General features: G+C 36.9%; 1 protein-coding gene and 1 long non-coding RNA gene across 4 annotated transcripts in view; one reads left to right on the top strand and one right to left on the bottom strand.

Annotated features, from left to right (window-relative positions):
- The window catches only part of gabbr2 (gamma-aminobutyric acid (GABA) B receptor, 2), a 221,288-nt gene that overhangs the window by 22,187 nt on the left and 174,808 nt on the right, over nucleotides 1-24,293 (top strand). The gene's annotated exons all lie outside the window — the stretch shown is intronic.
- LOC131526187 (uncharacterized) lies at nucleotides 13,707-15,940 on the bottom strand. 3 transcript variants are annotated; one of them, XR_009267398.1, is made up of 4 exons: nucleotides 15,656-15,940; nucleotides 15,127-15,177; nucleotides 14,542-14,802; nucleotides 13,707-14,345 (listed from the first exon to the last, which is right to left on the bottom strand). It is a non-coding gene; the product is annotated as an uncharacterized LOC131526187 (long non-coding RNA). The 3 variants fall into 3 exon arrangements; XR_009267399.1 differs by having other exon boundaries at nucleotides 14,542-14,597; nucleotides 14,730-14,802; nucleotides 15,127-15,940; XR_009267397.1 differs by having other exon boundaries at nucleotides 15,127-15,940.

Here is a 24,293-nt window from a genome sequence, read left to right on the forward strand (position 1 = left end):
CATAGTCACCAAGAAAACAATTGGTAACACATTACGCCATGAAGGACTTAAATCCTGCAGCGCCCGCAAGGTCCCAGTGCTCAAGAAAGCACATGTACAGGCCTGTCTGAAGGCCAGTAATTCAGAGGAGAACTGGGTGAATGTGTTGTGGTCAGATGAGACCAAAATCCAGCTCAACTGGCCGTGTTTGGAGGAGGAGGAGTGCTGCCTATGACCTCAAGAACACCATCCCCACCGTCAAACATGGAGGTGGAAACATTATGCTTTGGGAGTGTTTTTCTGCTAAGGGGACAGGACAACTGCACCGCATCAAAGGGACGATGGATGGGGCCATGTACCGTCAGAGCGAGGGCATTGAAGTCAGCCAGGGCATTGAAAATGGGTCGTGGATGGGTATTCCAGTATGACAATGACCCAAAACACACGGTCAAGGCAACAAAGGAGTAGCTCAAGAAGAAGCACATTAAGGTCCTGGAGTGGCCTAGCCAGTCTCCAGACCTTAGTCCCATAGAAAATCTGTGGAGGGAGCTGAAGGTTCGAGTTGCCAAATGTCAGTCTCGAAACCTTAATGATTTGGAGAGGATCTGCAAAGAGGAGTGGGACAAAATCCCTCCTGAGATGTGTGCAAACCTGGTGGCCAACTACAAGAAACATCTGACATCTGTGATTGCCAACAAGGGTTTTGCCACCAAGTACGAAGTCATGTTTTGCGAAGGGGTCAAATACTTATTTGACTCATTAAAATGCAAATCAATTCATAACTTTTTTGAAATGCGTTTTTCTGGATTTTTTTGTTGTTATTCTGTCTCTCACTGTTAAAATAAACCTACCATTAAAATTATAGACTGATCATTTCTTTGTCAGTGGGCAAACGTACAAAATCAGCAGGGGATCAAAAAATTTTTTCCTCACTGTATTAGATGAAAATATATTCAGTAAACTACAGTATTTAATAAAAGAATATGTAAGTGATGCGGGATGTTTGAAACTTTGAATCTTTTTTTTTTTTTCAGAATTCCGCAGACTCAAATTCCATGAGGTCTGGCAATTAGTGATACAGCAGCTCTGTGTGGCTCGGCTCATCTGGGGAATTGTTTTTATTATGCAGAGAGAGTTTTGAGGACGGGTAGGATGCTCACACAAATGTCGATTAGAGCAGCAGCAGGCCTGTGAAGAAATCAATTATCAATGTATTAATTCAAAAATCTAAATTTAAATTAACAAGTAAATGGACATATTAAAAATGACTATTTAATATTAATTTATTAAATATTAGTTCTGAATTAATATGTTGATAATTAATTTCTTCTTCTTCTTTTTTAATTAAAATGGAAAAGGTACTGGTAATTTTCCGCCAGGACTTTTAAACTGTTAAAGGATAGTTCAGCCAAAAATGAAAATTTTGTTATTAATTACTTAACCTTATGTCATTCCAAACCCATAAGACCTTCATTTAAGTTCGGAACACAAATTAAGATATTTATGATGAAATCCGAGAGCTTTCTGACCCTGCATAGACAGCAACTGAACTGACACTTTCAAGGCCCAGAAAGGTAGTAAGGACATGGTTCAAATTTTCCATGTGACATCAGTGGTTCAAACTTCATTTTTATGAAGCTACGAGAGAAAACAAAAATAACTACTTTATTCAACAATTCTCTTCCAGGTCAGTCTCTGCTACCATTCTCGAGAGTACCATGACGCATGCGTGTGCATTCCTCTGCTTGTAAACACAAAGTATTCTCATAGCTTCATAAAATAACGGTTGAACCACTGATGCAACATAGACAATTTTAACGATGTCCTTACTACCTTTCTGGGCCTTGAACGTACAGGGGAAAATACAATTGCACTTCTGAATTCATCAGGATTTAGTTTCAATTTTAGTCTAGCTCCGTGTTCAATCTGACTCCAGTTTCAAGTGATCATTAAATTTAGGCAATATTCTTAATTAAAAACTGATCACAGATATCGAATCCACGGACACAAACTCGTCAGTTCTAAACTTACTCAGAGGGTGCAGAGTGTTATAATACCTTTAAGTGAGCTGCGCCTGCATACTCATAACAAAAAGTGTATTTTTTCCTATAACCACGAGAGCTACACCGTGTTAAGTCAGTGACAGTCAGAAATCCAAAGTCCCTCATAGTATTCCCCATGGTTCATCCATTGGTGCTTTGGTATGATCTGTCCTGAACACAGATTTGCGGAAATACCACCACACATTAATCTACTTGAAAAATTATTTCAGAAGAGATCAGAATAAATCAAATAAAACAATTTATTATTAGTCGGGTAAAAACGTGTCATGCCAATTGCATAATTAAACAATAAGAAGCCAATTAAAAAATAAGAAAATACATGATTTGTTCGAAGGTGAATTTAAGAGTAAAATGTTTACCTGACTTCAGGAAGATACATAGTATGGAGCATATGAAATACACTTCACACTATGGGCTGATCTGGCTACAGAATCGCAAAGTAGTTATTTTGCCACTTCCCTTATATACACAGATAACAAAGACAAAGAAATGTTTAAATCAGTTGTAAAAACCTTTTTTGGTTCTAGTGCTCCAGGGTCACACCTGGATGAAGATGGATAAACATTCCCGCAGACCCCTAAAAGGGGACACACCCCCTCCTCAGCAGAACACAATTCTACAAAAGTTTTCTCATAATACAAGTGACTACTGTGAAATTGAGACCATTTTACCAATCACACAGAGACCTTTAGAACGATACCAAACATGAAAGGGTTAAGATTATGAATTCTTAAGATATAATAAATTCAGTTTGTAAGTCTGGCAACTTGAGTTCTATGTCATGCCCAGTGGGGAAGGAGGGAGCCTAAGAATGGGTGAAGGGACAGATGAGCAAATGGTCCTTCTCGCAGATCTTTCTGTCAGATTAGAAAGTTTATTGTTTTATTGCATGTCATGTGTGCTGCGAGAGTTCCTGAGTTTTTGGCCTCACAAGGAATTAATTTCATAAGGAAATAATTTCACTCCTTGCACTTAATTGGTCATAAATGATACAAGTCAAAGCTCTAAAGTGTGTTGATGACAAACTCTCATAGCACTAGAAGATTAAGTCTAGATTTAGTAGTGCTGGGCAGTATACTGGTTCATGTTTATGTCATGATATGAATTTTTAAAATACAGCAATACCGGTGAATGTCATTTAAACAACGTTCGGAACACGACACTGTTTGAGAGGAGTTCCTTTTCACTGTTACACTGTGGTGAGGACACAGCTGTATGTGTTACCAAAGACTATAGAATACCCAAGACGTGTCACTCGTATAGTTTTGAATGGGGAAAAATGCAACGCTCAATATGGCCGCTCAAACGCAGGAAGCCCCGCCTTCTGAATGAAAGAGCCAATCGCTAATCGGTAAAGTCAGCACGTCACTGCAGCTGCCGTTAGAAGTCCCGGTTGCTATAGAAACAATCAGCGCTCTGAGACGTGTGTTTAGGACTGCGCATGCGCACTGGCTGATCTAGCCTGAAAAATAAGCTTTTTATAATGCTATTTGAGCAAAAGAAACAACATTTATGATACAGTTGTTGACAGATTTCTTTGGTGATTTCAAATATGAAATTTAATCGTAAGCTTAGCGAACAGTTTTGGAGAATTTGATGTTTCCCCATTCAAAGAGATAGGAGCTGCACTTGCATGCCCGAGAGGCATTTCAAAGATGGCCGCTGAGTGACATGACTTGTCTTAAAGAGACTTTGGTGTTACGAAGCGTGAAAGTTCCGAAACTGAACCTGACCAGGAAGAACTCATCCACAATATCCACATTGACCGCCACAAATATCCACAGCCCCTGTCATCAGCTCCCGCGTCTCACACACTAGCGTGACTTTAGCACTAGATTTAGCAACTTTCAGACCCTTTTAGCAGCTTTTTTCCATAAAAGGTACAAACCTAGCAACACAGTCAGTGCACTGCATGAGACAAAAGTTGATTTTATCAGACTATGTCACGATTATAAATCAGAGTGACTCCTGGTTAATATGTATTAATGGGTCGTTTTTAGTCACTATTTAGTGTGGAATTTTTCTACAATATTCACTCATCATGACAGTAAAATAGGGCATTCTAAGTCAATCTACTGCAGTTTTTCCTCTCTCAATCAGTAGAAAATGTGGTTAACACCTAGTCATGCATGGAAAAAAAAAATACCGTCATATACCTGTATAATTTTGAAAAATACCATGATATAAATTTTTGGTCATACCGCCCAGCACTAACTAAGAGTTTTCTAAAGGGGTGAGCGAGATACCGGTTGAAAGCTGACAAGGTGTTCTGGGTGGTTGTTTACAGGCCAAAATCAACAGAGCCCAGCACAAGTTTTTGTGATTTATCCTAGTATGATTTTATTTGCCTGTTTTTTATCATCCACCAGGTGAAAGAAAGTCTGATCGCTTTGTGAGTACCAGCACACTTTTCCTTAACAAGTCTCATGATTTAATGTATAAGTCATGTCTGTAGCACAAATGGTATGATACCTATGGGATTAGGGGTCAGTTAAAATCTCTATCCATAAGAATGAACTAGCACCTCTAGTAGGAAGTAGGATTGAAATATTAAAAGTCAAAGTCAGGCTCCTTTTTTTATTTCCTAAATGGCTCTTTGGCTCCATCCCCTAAAACAAATGAGGTCCTGTCTAATTAAGGTCAAATTAAGGATATGCCCTAAACTGAATCCAGCACCTGATAAATATCAGTTAGTGTGACCTGAAGGTGGGGTCTTCCACTGAAGGCTGACTCATTTCTTGAGTAAAAGAATGGCTCCTGGATAAGAGAGGAAGAGATGTTTTTGTTTTTGTCCTCTGTTTGACCTTTGTATGCAGGAACTGCAGATGAATGGAGCCCAGTGAGGTTGTGCATTTGATGTTTTGTGCGTCCAGAGTCTTGCCTGCAACCATTTCCATTATGACAGACACAAATGAAGGCAATTGTGGTTGCTGTGTTTGTGAAAAGCCTCACATTGAAATGCAGAACTCTGTTGTGCTTAGGATTTTTAACTACATGGAACTAAAGACCATGCACACTTTATGGCCACACAGAGATGGGAATTAAAGAAAAAACAATAACAGGTTTTTACATTTTCTCAACAGAATGTAAGTAATGTTTCCCCATGTCCTGAAATATCACATTTCTTCTCAACAAGAAGTATTATTTGAGGCATCACTGATGACGTAGCACATTATTGTGGATTGGAGATGCTTGCCAAAGTTTTGTACTTAAGATATAGATTGTCTATTGTTAGTAGTAATGTAGCGATGTATGAAGCATAGCTCATACAGAAGGCACTTTTAAACCAAGCAGCTTTGAACACTTGAACACTAGTGAAATCTACGTGGGGAACTTTTTTGCCCCTCGGCCAAAACTTCTGATCAGGAAATGACTGGATTTCAGCAATGATAAATGTGACCGCACTTCTAGGGTTTGAGCAAATAACAGCAATAATAAAACTGATCCTCGTCCTTGTACTGAAGCCCTAAATAGCCACACGCCATCACTGTTTTCTCTATTGTTTTCTTGTGATCTCAACTTTCTCATTTTCGCATGAAAAAAAAACAAAACATTAAAAAAATTATTTTTTAACCATGGGCATCACTAGGGCCAGTCATTCAGGACTCAAGTCAATGTAAAAAAATAAATAAATTCATTCATCCAAGACATCATTAAAATATTGCAGTTAGAAATGGTTTTGTTCCCTCCAGACAAAAAAAATAAGAAAACAGCTGAAAGAGATCTCAACACACATTAACATTACAAGAAAAAATCTTTTATATCAAGATCATGAAAAATTCTGTCTTCATTTACTCACCTTCATGTTGTTCCAAACCTGTATGACTTTCTTCTGTGGGACACAAATAGAGATATTTTGAAGAATGTTGGTAACCAAACAGTTTCAATTTATTTTATTTCCATTGTATTTTTTCGTCCATACAGTGGAAGTCAATGGGAGCCGGAACATTTTGGTTACTAACATTCTTCAAAATATCTCCCTCATTTTTGGTGTGCTATCACTTTTAGTAAAGATCTAAAGATCTATCTAAAAGGATAGTTCACCCAAAAACAAAAATTCTGTCATTATTTACTTACCCTCATGTCATTCCAAACCTGTAAGACCTTTGTTAAATTAAGATATTTTTGATGAAATCATCATGGTACTCTTGTGAACATGCGTAAAATTATGACACAGAAGAGAAGAAATTGTTGAATAGTAGGGATGCACCGAAATTAAAATTCTTGGCCGAAGCCGAACAAAATGGAACACTGGGCCGAAGGCCGAATACCGAACACGGTTTTTCGCATTCTTTTTCCCCAGGCCTGTTTTTCCATTTTTTTTATTTATTTTTTTTGTCACCACTGCATAAATTAAATATCCAAAATGTGCTTTTTACTGTTTTGTCCTGCTTTTCAAAATAAATAAATAAATAAATAAATTACAAAACAACAATTTAAAAATATTTACTTAACACTGAACATTTTTTAACATTCTATCAGACATTATACCAACAAAGCAAAATTTAACTAAAAATTAATAAGTTACTAAAATAATATTTTTGGGCCATTTTTGAGACCTCCTTCTTGAATCAGGCATGTATTTTTTTACTGTACAAATAAATGCAGCCTTGCTGAGCAGAAGAGAATTCTTTTAAAACATACTACAGATCCCAATTTGAACACTATTGTGAATGTTATAATAAATGTATAGAGCTGTTGTAGGGTAATTATTATTATTTTTATTTTACTTTACAGAACAACAGTAAAATTACAATACTAACATTTATGAATGTTGATGGAGTTGTTGCTTTTCTTAGACTTTATTTTGGCAGAAACCCGCTGGAAGATTTTAGTGCTTCTTTTGTTGACAACAGCATGCAGATATTTAAATGATTCTCATTACGAATTTGGGAAGATGTTTGTAGCACTTATCACATTGTCATGTGTCTTTAAAAAAAAATGTTACTGAGCAAAAGACGAGTAGGCTACAGTGTTTTAACGCAGATGTTCCTCGCGCTTTGGACTTTGAACCCTGGCACCGCGAGCTCATGCAGCGCTGTTTGAATACATGCAATCCCTGCTTGTATTAGAAAACATAACATTCTGCAGTTTATTTACTAATCAGTTGAGGCTATTTCGCGATTTCAATCATCATAGTAACCAGCATCAACCACGTCTTCCTCTTCTCATCGGAGACATGAGATGCAGCGCTAAGCATCTAACTGGATGCTTGGAATTATTTTTGCGTCTTTCTCTGACAGTTTTAAATACTTTCACACTGCAGACGTGTTTGCTGCATTAGTGCGCGCCTCTATTTGATCGCGTCACGTCATTGTTCGGTACAATTTATTCGGTCTTTTCGCTTATTCGGCCGAACACCGAAAGAGATTTTTTGGCTATTTTCGGCCGAACAATTTCGGTTGCCGAACATTCGGTGCATCCCTATTGAATAGTCATTATTTTTGTTTTCTTTTCACACAAAATGTATTCTCGTAGTTTCATAAAATTATGGTTGAACCGCGGATGTCACATGGACTATTTTAAAAATGTCTTTATTACCTTTCTGGGCCTTGAACGTGTCAGTTGCATTGCTGTTTATGCAGGGTCAGGTATCTCATAATTTGTGTTCTGAAGATGAAAAAAGATCTTACAGGTTTGGAATGACATGAGGGTGAGTAATTGATGACAGAATTTTCATTTTTGGGTGAAATATCCATTTAAGTTGAGTTCTTGAGAAAACTTTTGTCAGCCTTTAAAAAAACATTTTTGTCAAGATCATGAAAATAAGGTAAAGATCTTGAGAACACAACTTTTGTTGTGTCAGTCACAAGATCTTGAGAAAACCTTGTGTTATGTTGAGAGCTAAAGAATATTTCAGATGGCATCTTGAGAAAACAACTTTTGTTATGTAAAGAACACAAGAAAACAATAATGCATAGCCTCTTATGGCTTCCGTACCTTAGCAAACACCGCTAACACAATTTCAGGATGCAACTCACATCTCCACAGCTGTGTACAAGAGTGTTTGGTATACGCTCCTCTTGTTTAGTCTTTCCCCTGTCTGTTCTCGTCTGTCAGCGTTTGGAGGGTTTCATTGAGGCACCTGATAGTGAAAAACAGCATCGTAACAGTATGTCAAATGTGAGAATTGGCCACTTGCGGCGGAGTGTGTTTTGGCTTCGCGAGGTTTCCCACTGTCTGACACCGAGAGGCCAGAGGGAGAATCTCCCATGGGAGAAACACAACTACTGCAAGCACTTGCCTTCAATTTAAAACATTGTCATTTAAGAAAGTGCACCGTTTATGACTTTCAGCTGCGGCGTAACCATGGAAACAACTCAGACTTGAGCAGAAACACCAGGATTGTGTTTAAAAACACCGACACACACACTCAAACATACGGCATGTTTACATTCCTACATACAACCGTCGAGCTTTCTTTTGTTGTCTTATTTGTTTTGGCAACAAAATTGTGTGTTGCTAATGCGTAGCACTTCTCTTTTTTTAACAGTTGGATCGTTTAACCCCACAACAGGTATACTGTTGCTATGGCAACAACTCGAACTGGGATGCTGGCTAATTCTCAAATTCCACAAATATGCCAAACATCAAGTAGTGCACACTACATTCGTGACCCTTTTCTCCCCTATGATGATGAAACGAGCTGTAAGTTGGCAGGGGTTGTTCCGATCTTTTGCACACTTTGTTCTTCTGCAAGATAGCAACCAGTTTTTCCTCTTCCTCTCTCTTTTTACATCAATCTGTGGCTCATGCAGGAGTGCTTTAATGATTACCGTCCTTATTAAAATGAGGTGGATGATGGAGAGAGAGAGAGACAGAAGACAGATGAAAGACTGACAGCCCAAATCCCTGAGACGAGGCAATGTGGAACTGGAAGAGAAGGAGGAAGTCATTCAAAAGGAGAGAAAGAAAGACAGAGAAACACAGAGATGCATCGGTTCTCCGGGCGCCCGCTTTCTCCTGTGCCCACGCTCTTCCTCCCACATCATGCGCATGCAGTTCTAACCTCTCCCTGCGATTTCTCTCACTCTCTCAATCATCCTCTCGCTCTCTCTCCTTATCTCTCGCTCCTCTCCTCCTCACAGATCCTTCACTACAGCATGCTGGGTGCCCGCCATTACTGAAATGTACAAATACGCTTATATTCCTTCACAGAAACCATTAAGGGTCCATGACTATGATGTTTTGTTGCTACTGCAAGGGAAAATCTCATCAGAGCTGTCAAGAACATGTCTGGCTCATATTTTAACCCTAAATCAAAAGAAAAAAAGAAATGATATTTTTGACTGTTTTCATGAGAAATTAGACAAAATTTGACAGAATTTCCATTCAAATATTAATTAACATAATATAATAAAATATCCTCATAATGATATATTATTAAAATTGTTATTTATGCACCATGGTGGTGTTAGTTGAATTTTAATGGATGCAAATTTATAATGCATGCTAATATTTTAACATAATATTTTAAACATTGTACAGAGAAATGTAGAAATGCATTTAGAGTGATTATTGATTATTTAGAAATGTATTTAGATATTTATTTGATTATTTAGACATTTAGAATGAGAATAGTTTAATTTTCAATTAAAAACCCTATTCCCACTTTATATTAGGTGGCCTTAACTACTATGTACTTACATCAGCGAATAAGTACAATGTACTTATTGTGTTCATATTGTTTTGCAAAACACTTTTGCTGCTATTGAGGTGGGATGTGGGATACGGGTAAGGTTATGGACAGGTTTGGTGGTCTGGGTAGGTTTAAGGGTGGGTTAAGGTGTAAGGGGAGTGTCAACAGTGTAATTATAAATGTAATTCCAGAAATTAATTACAGATGTAATTTTTTTTTTTTTTATTTATTTTTTTTTTTTATTAATGCTTGAACAGACAGTACAAGAAGAACATAGTCAAGGGATCACATACAAATCCAAAAAATAATGACCAATAGTTATAAATTAAACATAAATGACAAACACACACACACACATACACTTTAATAAAATAAAAATTGTTACAAAAAAAATAAATAAAAAAATAAACAAGAAAAGAAATAAAACCATCAGATGTGAATGACTACAGATGTAATTACATGCAAGTATTTTTAAAATAAGTGCATTGTATCAAATGATTTATTTAAATGTAAGTACATACAGTAGTAGTTAAGGCCATCTAATATAAAGTGGGACCAAAACCCTAATGTATAAAAATCTCTGTGCATTATGATGATGAAAATTTTGTCATCAAAATATAACACTACCAAATTTCTTAGGTTCTTAAATGTATTTCAATGCAAAATCCAATTAAGAAATGTAGCTTTTGTTTGGTCTTTATATACTTCAGCTTAGCTGTTTAGTTGTGTTGGGTGTCAGGAATTTCTATAAATCTGCAATGCATTTTGTTGTACTGTATGTGGATTATTAAAATAATAGGGCTGAATACATGTACATGTGTTTTGCAGTGTAGGTGTATTGCAGAGCTGTGTAAAAAGAGAAATCAAATATAAGGAATATCCTCGTAAGATCCCCAGGGGGAGACAGAAGGGCAGGAGAGAGTGAACGGAGGAAAAAAAAGGTGGAGAGTGAAAAAGAAATTGTGAGACTCAGTACAGAATGATGGAAGAGACACAAGATCCTGTTCCCATACTGTCACTGCAAATCTTCATCTAAAGGGCAGACACTTTCTGCACCCCCTCTCACTGTCTCTCTCTCTCTTTCTTTTTTTTAAAACTAATTTCTTTGCCTCTCACTGTATTATTTTTTTTCTAGCAACACACACAGACAGCTGGATGTTTCGGGTCTATTCACGCCCCTCTCACCCCCTTATCCCGTGTTGCTCAGGGAAAGCCTCTGCAGTTTGCGATGCGTGCCGATGTGAGGTTAAACGGGGAGAGTGGTTGACATGTCCCAGAGTTCTTTGCTTCATTTCCAAATGTTCTCAGACTCCACTGGTCTGTTCTGTGCACAGCAGGCTTCACCTGTCTAACCCAGCCAGCCTAACTCTCTAACGCTCAAACTGTCAAAACTAGGGAACTCTTGTGCAAATAGCAAGTCAACGTCAACACCTGGGATAAGCTTGCATGCCAAAAATATTAAATAAAAATATGTTTTCTTTCACACATGATTAAAAGCATAAATTATGGAAAAATACATAGATTTCAGCTGTTGCAAAGGTACTCTGCAATGCTGTTTTATTACAGTCGTTTATAAAATACAATAAATGATATGACTTGATAAGTCAGTGGTTGATGTACACTGAAAGATAAATATATATTCATTATGAATATTCATAATATTAATAAATATGTATATATACTGTATAGTATATACATTTTTTTAATGTGCATTACCTAATTGCAGAGGTGGATTTAAGTACCATTACATTAATGAAATTTTACTTAAGTACAAGTAAAAGTACCAGTCTAAAAATCTACTCAAGTAAAAGTAAAAAGTACAGTACATACTCATTTGAAATTATAAAAAAAAAAAAAATCAAAAAATCAAAAGATACTTTAAATGTGAAATTAAAACCGCCAGTAGGTGTCACCAAGTCACTGTTAATAAGTGAGTCATTGAGACTGAACTGAATCATTTAAACAGTTGATTCATTCAGGAACGAAACACCATCATGTTGCTCAGATATGCAAAACAGTGCTGTGGCTGTGTTTGGGATTATTTTTGTTGTCGAAATAGAGCAAAAACAGGCAATTATGGTGTCTAAAATGCAAGTCTCTTAATTAACTTCTTGTTTATTGAACTGTTGTAAAAAAAATCTATATGTAATCATGCTGATTTTTGGAGAAAAATGGCACTCTTCGTGTGATATTGATTTACTATATGAAATAATATAAATATACATTTTCTGCCCCTATATCTTAAATTTTGGGATCATTTTAAATGCATTTTAACAGACTGAATCACACAGTGAAAGAACGCAGTCTAAATGCGCGCGCGCTAGTCTAATCTACTAGACTTCACGGCACTCTGTAGGAGTGTTTGGTTTTTGGCTAAATACTGATAATGTCAAATCGCACATCGTTAAAACAACAATTACAATATTATCTTAGACGATATATATCGCACACCCTGCACCACTGTCTTTTTGGCAAATTTGTGCAACGCATTTTGCTAAACTGCCAAAGCTTAATTTTAACCACCAATGCAATGATGCAAGTATTTACCTTACCTTTACATGCTTGCGAAGGGTTGATGTCGATATTTTATAAGCTACTAGTTTGGTCTCCCTATAGGCAAACACAGTTTACACTGCATAATAGAGCATAAACATGGCCAGGGCTTCACTTCATTTCCTTCGAGTTCAGCAGAATACGACGGGGTTTGGTTTTCAGCTGGGTCTGCACCATGAACGCCCGTCTTGTCCGTCTGCATCTTTCTTCTGATTTTAGCGCCAGTTTGTTCTCCTGCCCATTATTTACTGCAGTAGTTTCCAGAGAGCAATTTGTTGTTTTTTTTACTCAGTAATTAATGCTTTTTAAAATGTAGCGAAGTACAATACTTCAAACAAAATATACTTAAGTAAAAGTAAAATTACAGATTAAAAAAATTACTTTAAAAAGTAGAAGTACACAAAAAAGCTATTCAATTACTGTAACGCAAGTTAATGTAATTCGTTTCTTTCCACCGCTGCCTAATTGTTGCATAAGAAAGTTGTTATATAGTGTTACTAATAATGATTATGCGTTTCTGTTTGTCTTGAGTGCCGTATACTTTTTGCAGCAAAGAGGACATTTCAGATGTCGACTTGTGCATTTTATATTCCGTCTACTTAATCCGACTGCAAACTGTGTGAATTATACATCTGCACATCTTCCTCCTGGGCTGCAGAGCTGCTCAAAACCTGGGCTTGTTTGGACTCAAAATGCAGAGGCTCATACGGACGGCCGTGCTATTTCAGTACTCATGTAGTGTGTAGGTTGTGTGTACGCCATCAGAAGAGAGAGAGAGAGAGAGAGGGGGAGAGCAGGAGTATAGGACAACGTCACTGTTTTTGTGTATATGTGGTGTGTGTTTGAACATGTTGGCTGGATGGCCAGTGGGTTCAGTCAGAGGAGGTGAAACGTCTACCCAGGTGAAAAAGAAATATATTTAAATTGTGCTTTTTCAGACACACTTAATACATTTATATTATACTGTACTAATTGCATATTAAATGTATTATTTTGAAACAACTTTAAGTATATTAAGTGTATTTCAAGATATGCTTAAGTTCAATTTTAATCTATTTGTAATATATTTAATATATTGAAATTGTGTTAAATTGGAACCACTTTAAGTGCAATTTAAGTGTATTTTTAAAAATACATTTAAGATGTACTTTTAATACTTCATGAACTACAGGTAAGGTATATTTGAAGCATCGTTTTAATGTGCTTCAAGTACATTTCAATTGTATTTCAGCTTATTAGAAATGCATTAGCATTACACTACTAGTATATTATATTATATTTATTAGTATTATATTTTTCAATATATACACACACGTACACTTTGATATTTAGAACACTTTAATGTATTATATACTGTGTACATTACAAATATTCATGAAGTACATTAAAAAAAGTACAGCAGCATATATACTTTGGTGAAAAAAAAAAAACATACTATTAAATGTATTAAAAATGCACTTGAAATACAAGTATGTTTATAGTATTTTTGTATTACTACAAACATACTCAAGTACATTTTAAAACATTATACAAAAAACATAAATGAAAAAAAGACTGAAATGCTATGGAAGAGCCATCTTATCCATTTGTAGAACATTTCAGTTATAGCTGTATTACTGAAAAGTAAAGAATTTTACATCAATGAATAAATAAAAATTACAATGCAATTTTCTGAAGAAAAAAAAACATGTAAAGTGAATAGATGTGTGTGCAAAGACTGAAGATGATAAAGTTCAAGCAAAAGAATAGGGAGGGATGGAGGGGTTTTGGAGGTGGACGAGGAGATGGTGTAGGGATGGTGAGAGGCAAAGGTGCGGGATGATGGCAGGATGTGGCGAAGGGATGGTGATGGGAGGATGACGATGATGCCCTGGCGGCTTAGATGGTGTTTGGCACATGGCACAGACCCAGAGCATCCCAGTGCTGACAACACACGGCGGAGTCGAGGGAGGGAGGAGCCAAGATGTAGATGGTGTGGCTGCCGACATCTGGGGTCCGACCGATGGAGACAGAGCTGGTGGACCTGAAGGCGCAGACTAAGGGCCAACGGAGCTGAGCGTCGTTGCAGGTTCCGGAGACCTGGGCACAGCCTAGTCAGTAGTGCCTTGCAGCTTTAGAAAAAAAACAAAACAGAAACAAAATTAGATAACAGATTTTTACATGAATGACTGAAAAGAAGCACAAATTAGCTACCTGGAATGGACACATTGCTAACGTTTTTCTTCCAAGATTGACCGAATCCCCCTCTATTAGGCCTGATTCAAAAATCTCTATAACAGAGGTGATACGACATTAAAATATACTTACTATTCCTTTGCATGTCTCTGCACTCAGATTTCATTTTGTCTTCTATAGCAGCTGATCTGAAAAACAACAAATGTTAATATTTCTTACACGCACACACACAAAAAAGGCAAATGATGATTGATGATTTGTTTTCTATTTAAGAATGACAGAACAATGTACCTGGTCGGAAATATAGTCAAAAACCTTACCAGTCTCAGCAGTTTCAGATGTACTGTATGCTCTTACAAGCAGCTCTTCTTACAATTTAATCTTTGTTCTTATCTGTAATGAGAAATATATATTAGAAAATAAAGTCATAAGGTTGTCAAGCTTGAACAAATATAAACACCAATCAACCAACACTACCACAGTTTGCTGATCAGCTCAAGACAAAGTAACTGTATGTTCATAATCATGGTTTTTCAAAGATCATTAACCTCATTACAATGAAGCCAAATTGTTCAGGAAATCAGAAATAAATATACTTCATGTTGCAAATAAAAGAATGTTAATGTTAACTCATTTTATTTTATTTTTTTCTGCCAATGCATGTGTCAAAAACATGACAGGTACAGACAAATAACGTTAATTAAATACAAATCTTACCTGAAGTCACAGTGAGGTTCTGAAGCCAGACGCCATACACGCTCGCAGAAGCTGGTAAAAATAAGAACATACCGCTTTATGCCATGGTCTGTCTGAATACTGGATTCTGATTGGCTGGCAGGTGTTGATTAAATTCGTTGAACTGCACAGGTAGTTCCAGGTCAGTTTAATCACGTTCTATATTAATGCGCTTCCTATAAACATTGGTAACCGTAGTAACATACAATTACAGTTGAATAGTAATACAGACGAAAATAACCGTCATTTTTATCGTTCCGGTCAAATATTGCAGCACAAATATTATTAACATCTTTAATATGTGAATGCTGGCAAATGACCATGGCATAAACGGGATAATCAACGGCTAGCTGTGCATTAAACGATTTGAATGCACTCCGCTGCGCGTCGGGCGGTTCTTCACCTCCACGTCGTGCATTCAAACGCACAGCTAGCCGTTGATTATCCCTTACATATTTTCTAATTAATTTCATAATTCCCCCAAAACAATTTGAATTCTGCCATCACTCACCCTTAAGATGCTCCAAACCATCTAAGACTTTCGTTCATCTTCGAAAGAAAAGCGGAGATATTTTAATGAAATCTGAGAGATGAATGTCCCTCCGATGAAAAGATTCATCAAAGATGTTCACGTTTCAAAAAGTTCATCGCAAAAAAACATCGCCAAAGTAATCCATATGAATTGCGTGGTTTCCTCCAAGCGCCCTAAAGAGACACGATCGCTCTATATAATATAACCCTATTTAAATTTAGACTTATATTCACATTCAAGGGACATTTGCACGCACATCATATTTGATTTACGAAGCTCTCTGCTGCGAGCTCATTATCATACGAACCAATCAGAGCCGTTCAATGGCTCTGGAACCAATCAGGTTTAGTCTGTGTTGTTTGAATTTAAACACAAATAAACGTGTTTTTTTTGTTTTGTTTTTTTCTCATTTCAGATATGATGTTGAAATCCTTGTGGGAATTTCAGAAATGTATATTAGAAAATAAAGGCGTCAAGCTTGAACAAGTTTATAAACACCTAGCTTATAACAATTAATGTATCATACTGAACAACAGCCTAATCAACCAAAGTAGCATAACCCATATTAAACAACATATTTTAAATACTGCAATGGTTAATAATATTTGACAAAGGTTTGTACATTGTAAATGTAAAAAATGTTTTTCAAAATATCGTACTTTTCCAAATATTAAAATTATAAATACATAAATATTTAAAATATAACTATCTAGGCCTACTGCAATATAAAGTACATTACATTTTGTTATGTTCTTACACAAAGTACACATAAAATATACTTTAAGTAAGAGTAACATAAGTGTGTTTTTTGTAAATACACTAAAACGTCACTAAAAGTATGCTTGTGTTTAGTATATTCCTTAAAAGTGTAATTAAGCATATATTTATTACCAAAGTATTTCTAGTATACTTTTATAAACACATTAAAAGTATGCTTATGTTTAGCATATTTCTTAGAAGTATAACTAAGCATATATTTAATACAAAAGTACTTCTAGTATACTTTTTAGAAATATATTGAAATGCAATTCAGTATATTTTTAATGCACTTTAAATAAGCATGTTGGGAATACAGATGTATTATAAACATACTACTTGAACTTCAAGTATATTTTTAATATATTTAATACTACGTCTTTTTCACCTGGGTATGTCCCGCTGATATGAGCCCTCAAGAGTTAATAGCACATACTTCCCTCTCCAAAAGACATGTATTAGACATTATTTTAGTTATGGTTGTCTACTTCCTAAAGCATGTCATCCTAGTACTCTAGTTAGATCACCTTCACATACAGCATAAAAAAGTGATTATGTAATCCAGTGAGGGACTGATATGTAGCTACAGCGTATCGTGCATAGAGCTTGCGTAGTGAGCTCAGAGAGTGGAGCGTTTCCCTTGTCAGATGCTCCTGAGAGAGACCGGCCTTGTATTTTTTCCCCCAAGCCTGTCAGTCTAGCTGGTGTGGGATCACTAGTGTTTTTTTGTGGGTGGTGGCCTGGTGCCCAACGTGGGTTCGGGCATCACTCCACTTTCACTTAAGGGTACACTTCCTGTTTGGGTTAAAAGGTGCTGTTTTCATCAAATGGGAGAAACTGGCTTCCCTGTGGTTATGCTGAAGCTCAGAGTAATGGAAGTTTTAAGTCTTAACAACCTGGAAGAACATATTTGTATGGTCACAAGAACTCACAAAGCTTAGAACTGAGAACAGCATAAAGGCCTGCAAAGTTAGCCATTGCCTGCAGAGGTGACGGTGTCTTATATTATGATTAGAAATATGTATAATATATTATGAGCTTATGCTAAAGTTATTTAAAGGGATAGTTCACCCAAAAATGAAAGTTCTGTCATTGTTTGCTCTGCCTCATGTTGTTCCAAATGTATATTAAACTGGCACACTGTAGTGCATGTAAAAACTGGTGCTCGTGCAAATAAGATTATCAGCAAATAACAAATTAATTTTCAGCCTATTTCTCAAACAAATCTGCGTGTTGTATGGCTTTAAAAGACTTTTAATCAGTGTAATTTTAGTATCACTGAGATACTATTAATTTTTTCTTAATAATCTGAATTGATTTGTACATTTTGTAAATTTGTTGTGTGCTTTTTGTCATTTTTATTAGTTTTTAATAGGGCTGCATGATAAATCGCATGCAAATGTCATGCGCATCTCATCAGTTAAGCCGGTTCGGTGATCAGTAGCAAGTCTCCATCACGTACATTCAGATGGAGCGGCATTTAAACGGGTCATATGACGTTGCTAAAAAGAACATTATTTTGTGTATTTGGTCGATTTTTACAAAGCTCATCATTCTGAGAAGCGAGGTGTTCTCCGATTGGCCAGCTATCCAGTGTGTTGTGATTGGCTGAATATCTCAAGCGTAGGACGGAAAGGTTATGCCCCTTACCGTATTGTGATGCCGTGTCCCGGTGCGACGACACAAAAACAATAAAACTTATTACAAACGAGGCATTTGTTGCATCCAATGGGGACATATTTACTGATTATAATGACTTATACTGTCTGGTTGAACTGTTCTGGAACAGTGTTGTAAATACAATTTAACCACTGATTTCTAGTTGTGTCCTCTTTTGGAAGCCCAAACAAAGTAGTTTCGCTTTCACAACAAAACAAGCGTTTCCAGGACATGGCGCCGGTGGCAGCAACAACACTACAGCGAGAATAAAAGTCCCACCCTCTTTCTTTGTGTATACGTTTGGGCGGTGTTTTGCAAATCTCCCCACACCGTGACGTAGACATGTGGGGGCGTGTTTGAATGAGCTGTTTTAGGGGGGCGTGGTCGAGTCTTAACTTTTATAAAGAATATCTCTTTGGTTTTGAGACTTTAGTCTTTGCAACTTCAGGGATCTTATCTATGCATAAACAGCTTGTAACACTCCAAAGAGAAAGGAAAACTCGAAATCGCATCATATGAACCCTTTAATACACAGAGCTGTAGATCACTGACAAGCTACGCAATATCATGTTCATAATCGAAGGAGATTCATCTGCGATTATGAACGCGATATTGCGTAGCTTGTCAGTGATCTACGGCTCTGTGTATTAAATGCCATCTCCATCTGAATGCACGTGATGGAGATTTGCTACTAATCACAGAACCGGCTTTACTGATGAGATGCGCATGATAATTGCATGCGATTTATCGTGCAGCCCTAGTTTTTAATTAATATTTTTTATTTTTTTATTGTTATAAAATAACCTTGCTTGGAATAAAATGTACAAATTATGTAGACTATTTTGGTGTTGATTTTTTGGTGAATAACAGGCTTGTTGCTTGTGTGAACATTATTCAGAGCTTCTCTTTTTGTGTTCCACACAATATATAAAATCATACAGGTTTAAAATTATATGAGGGTGACTAAATTATGACAGAATTTTCTTTTTTTGAATGCACTATCCCTTTTAGTTATGTCACATTCATAAAATATGCTAACATATTTTAACTTTCTCCAGGTATTGTAGTTCAAAACTACTGATAAGAGACAGAATAAATGTAAATCTATAAACTGAGTTGACATGAACTGTGTCTGACAGCGATGTAATCCGACAGTAATGTGTTGTGTGGCATCATATCATGACACCATATGTCGTCAGAACCCTCTGATTAAATCCCTGATCCCTCGCTGGGCAGCAGGACTATAACACTGAGGGGTCAGTTTCCAAGGCCTGCTGTCAGAATATTTCCAGAAACCAGGGCCATTGTCTCCATGTGCCATGCACGTAACCTCTGAGTTTCCCACAAGCTGAGTCTCGGACAACGGCATGCAATAGTGGGCATTTTGTTTTGCATTACTCAGGAAGAGATCGGTATAGCAGGAAATGAGGAAGTGGTTCTATGAAATTTCTCCAGTGAGATGAGAGGATTCTGGGTAGAATAACATCATGAAATCTGAGCTGCTCCGGTGTATACAAGGCCCCGTTCTCTCCAGGTTTGGCTTCTGGTGTAATCAAGACTCAAGCGGCTCACTTCGTCAAATATTAATCTGAAAGAGGAGAGTCAGTGGTTGCAGCTGTTATATACAGTACGCTTGAGAGCTCTGTGTTTGGAGTGTATGGAACAGAAATATTAATCTAATTTGGAAGGTGACCCTGAGAAGGTGTTGCAGAAACACTTCAAAACAACTGAAAAACAGGACAAAGCAATTAGATACCAGCGTTAATTTTGAATTCGAGTTAAAGCCATAGCTGTTTTCCTGCCTGCATAGCTTTGCTGTGTCTGTGCAGCATAGCCTATGTGAGAAAAACAGTGCATGAACAATTAAGCCATCAAAAAGTCAGCAGACAAGCATATGTGTGCTGTAGACTGATACATGTTTGATGAAATATGGAAGAGAGTCGCTGAAAGGCTTTGTGACCTACTTAGGTTGTTGATTTTCACGCATGCTTCTTGACGTGCTTCAAAAACACAAAGAATGAGTTAGGGATTCAAGCAGCAGTCAGCCATTTTGGCTCCGAAGGGTGTTCCTGTGAAGATTTTTTACAAATCATTTCTCTTTCATCTCACTGTCTTAACAGCTGACCTAGACTGCACAGAAGGTCTCGTATAATGAGGTGTTTCTATTTTCAAGCTGATTCTTTTTTTAACTCGCAAAGTTTGTTCATTCCAGGAGGTAGGAAACAGACCACATGGTCTCGCTGCACGCCACTGTACATTTCCTTATCTGTCTCATGTATTGTTCTTGAGGCGTAACCTGAATTTGTTGGAATAGTTAACTTAAAAACTCACTTTTGTCACTCCAAATCCAGAGTTTCCTCTGTGGAACAAAAGATAATATTATTGCTAAAAATGATCCAGTAGGCCTATCCTTGTTACGTTTTATAATGAAAATATCCATAAAAACAAAACGGTTTAAAATAGTTGATCTCATTCTTTTACACAGGTCATATAGTATTTCAATTGTTTTAAACAATTCAAATCAAATTAAATTCATGCAGTTTTGCTGATAAGGTGAACATAAGCTGAATATCTATTTTTAGTGGAAACAGCTGATATAATAGGCCTATATTTTTTGCAGTGTAAATACAATTGTCTGACTCGGCGAATTATTGAAAATATTTTAAAAAGGAAATGTGCAAATCTTACAGTTTTCCTTTAATGGTATCCTTCAAATACAGTGGTATTTTTTTATAATGTTTTATAAACGTCCATGCAGCTGTGGTTTTACAGTAAGATATTATCATTGGTCCTATTCAAACTGGACAATGGATTGACTGTTCGACCACCGTATCCAGTTGTGTCCACCATAATATCAAAGTAAGTGCTAAGTAAGATCATTGTTCTCTCTAAAAAAAAAAATTTTTTTAATTTTCTAATTTTGTTTAGCTTCTGCGTAATGACTTTTTGTAATTTCAGTGCTCATCTCCATCAATGAGAGTGGAATATTTTTTGTAAATGCATATTGAAATGAAAACACAGTTTAAAATCGTTTACTTCATTACTTCTCACTCCAAAAGAGTTTGTACGCATGGTCTAGAATGTCCGTACATATTTACACCAAGTTTATTTTTTATAAATCTGGATATGTGCGTGGAAAATTTCTTACGCATATTATATGGCCATTTTGTGCGTACGCAACATTTATAAAAGAGACCCCAGGTTTTAAGTTATTTAGCCTACTGAAAAATGCTCTTAACCTTTCAGATCTCATTCATGTGTACTCATATATTGTACAACAAACTCAGCATGTTGCAGTTAGTTACAAGATATGTGATAGCCTATTAAATGTTACCTGTTTGTTTGATCTTTTATGTCATAGTTCTTGTTTCTTAGTTTCCTGTGTTGGTTTTGTAGTTCTTTTGTAGTTTTATTTACAAATGGCTTCCTGTAATTGTATTGACTGTTTTTAATTGGTCTGGTCTTCTATAATGCTGAGGAACTCAGAGATGACTAAGAGAGGATCCAAGTGCAGATGAAGTTTAATAAATAACAATATAGAAGATAAACAAGACACAAGAACCACAAAACACGGGATCAGAACTAAGTAACCGCAACAAAAACTATGGAAGGATAGGACCAGGAAATGAAAAGTCCAGAGCTTCAGCAAGTCTAAGAATGGTGAACAAGACAAAGAAGACACAAGATGTCTTTGGTGTCAAAAATGAATTTTGAACATGTGGAAGTGATTTGAGAGCTAGTGAAATTTTTGGCCATAAAGCTGTTGTATGGCTTCAGATGACTCGGAATATAGTACTTATAGAGCTTTTATGGTATCACAAAGAGCAGCGTGAACATTCAGGAAAACATCTTCTTTTGTGTTCCATGTTTAGAATTACATGAGACTGAGTGAATGTTCACAGAATGTTCATTTATGAGTGACCCCTCAAAAATGAAACCGGTTTTAACCATCTTTTTTACAAAACTTTTGGAACAAGACTGTGCCCTAAATGAGCAGCTGACTGGCAGTGTAAGAGAAGTAAAATGTTAAAACTGACTAACCTTCCCTTTAATTTCTCTAAAGATTCAGGCTCCCTGCTCATTCCCTGTAGTCATGGCAACGCTGTGTCTGACATCAGCTCTTCAAATGAGTATTTTCCTCCTGCTCCTGCCGCAGAATTTGTATGGTCACTTGCTTGGTGTACAATGGCCTCAATTGTACAGTCACCTTGATTAAATGCGCCACCAAAAAGGGAGATTTCAAACACAAGAGGGTTTAATGCTTTCCTGTTTATCCATTTTGCTTTGCAGTTCAGCCTACGGTGCTTATGAGGTCAGATGCTTTTGCTTATTATTTCCTTCGGAGAGACAAATCAGTCTTTTCCTGCAAGTTTGTCAGCTACAGGCTACAATAAAGAGCAATTAACTTTCTTTGACCTACTGAGGAAAAAATGCCACCGTGATTTTTCTCCTTAAATTCATTTAAAAGATTAGATATTTATTTTGTTAACTTCAAATTAGGCCCTATACTAGTGTTGCGCAAGCATGCTTTTGTATAGATAGCCCTGAGGACACTAATTATTAAAGGTGCTGAGATGTTTTCTTTATGATAATGTCAATTAAGACAGCAAGTTCCTTGGTCTTCTGCAGTTCACACTTGATCTGGCTTGGTGTTTCATTTACGGTTAACATCTCATATTAGCTAGCCACCTGGTCCGTGGATAAAGCTGTGCTCCTTTGTTAACCGATTGGTGATTGCCGAGGGTCATTGTTGGCTGTCTGTAAACACCCAGGTTAATGCATCTGTGTTCGTGGTGTCGGCTTTGTGCCACACAATCAGAGCTGGGCTGCAGCACTCAAAAGCTCTCCATTTGAACAGGCACTCCAGCACTGCGCATCTCAATGCTGCTGCATAATTCTCCTTCAGAGCAGCAGCAGGCTGCGCTTCATTTCCCTGCCCTCTGACTGAAGGCACGCCACCAGGAACACTTCTTACCATGAACACAGTGTGGAGGCATGGCCGCGGGAACTAGGGGTGCTGAGGGTGCTGCAGCACCCCCCGCCGCAGGGCCGGGTCTGAGATTTTCCTTTTGCCCCTCGATCATCCCCAAGATACTTAATTGGTGCGCGTCCCTACATCTCCCCCTCACACTGACAGAATTTCATGTGAATGTTCATGCGATATTACCGTAATTTTACATTCCGACGTGTAAAAACCATTCACGTCCTCGTTCTTTTTATGAGCTATTTTCCGAAGATTTCTCGCACTCAAACCACTGCAGTCTAATCTGTAGCCTAATGTAATCTATTAACTACGCACATCATAACGTTTTAGGCAAGTAGGCTATCCATATTGTGACAAAATATTTTAATAAGACTGAATTTGAATTTAACCTGATCACGTTGAATAAAAAGACATTTTAAGTTTAATTATAACGTGCATGTCCACTATTATTCAAACAAAGAACAAATTACACAGCGAACAAAGAACATTTACATTATCAAAGAATATTACTGAAGCGTGAGTGTAAGCAGGGGCGATTCTAGGATTTTTTTAATGGGGTGGCACAGGGGGGACCAAGAACCAGCCAGGGGTGGCCCATGGGAAAAGTCATGTGCCCCAACACAAGTGGGATGACATTTAAATGGCACCACAAAAGTGCCTGGACAACTCATCTCTCCTTTTATAAATAAAAACCACTGATCAGACAATACTTGTTCTCAACTTTTATTGTCCAAACAGATTGTGTGTGTGTGTGTGTGTGTGATCTAGTGAACTTTTTGTAAAAATTGTTCATGTTCTGACTTTCACCTGTTGCTGCAGATAGATGGCTGCTGGCCCTCTCTGGCTGGCTCTGACCTGTGCTGCCAGGTTCAGGGCTGCTAATTTGCTGGTCAACTTGGCACTGCCTGGTGGATTGGCTCTGACCTGCACTGTCTAATTCTGTCTAAAAAAAAAAAACTCTTAACATAATCATCAATATTACACAAATATTATATAATCAGTACAGACTCTAAGGATCTTATATATATATATATATATATATATATATATATATATATATATATATATAGGCCTATAATTATAATTTAATACTTACAATGAACAGAGATGTGTTCTGCACCCTGCGAAATCGCACTTCTCCTGTTTGAGCTGTGGAATTGACAGCATCCAATGGTGTTGAGCATTGTGAAATTGACAGCACTCTAATCCAATGGCATC

This window comes from Onychostoma macrolepis, chromosome 19 (genome assembly GCF_012432095.1).
Source record: "Onychostoma macrolepis isolate SWU-2019 chromosome 19, ASM1243209v1, whole genome shotgun sequence".
Taxonomy (NCBI): domain Eukaryota; kingdom Metazoa; phylum Chordata; class Actinopteri; order Cypriniformes; family Cyprinidae; genus Onychostoma; species Onychostoma macrolepis.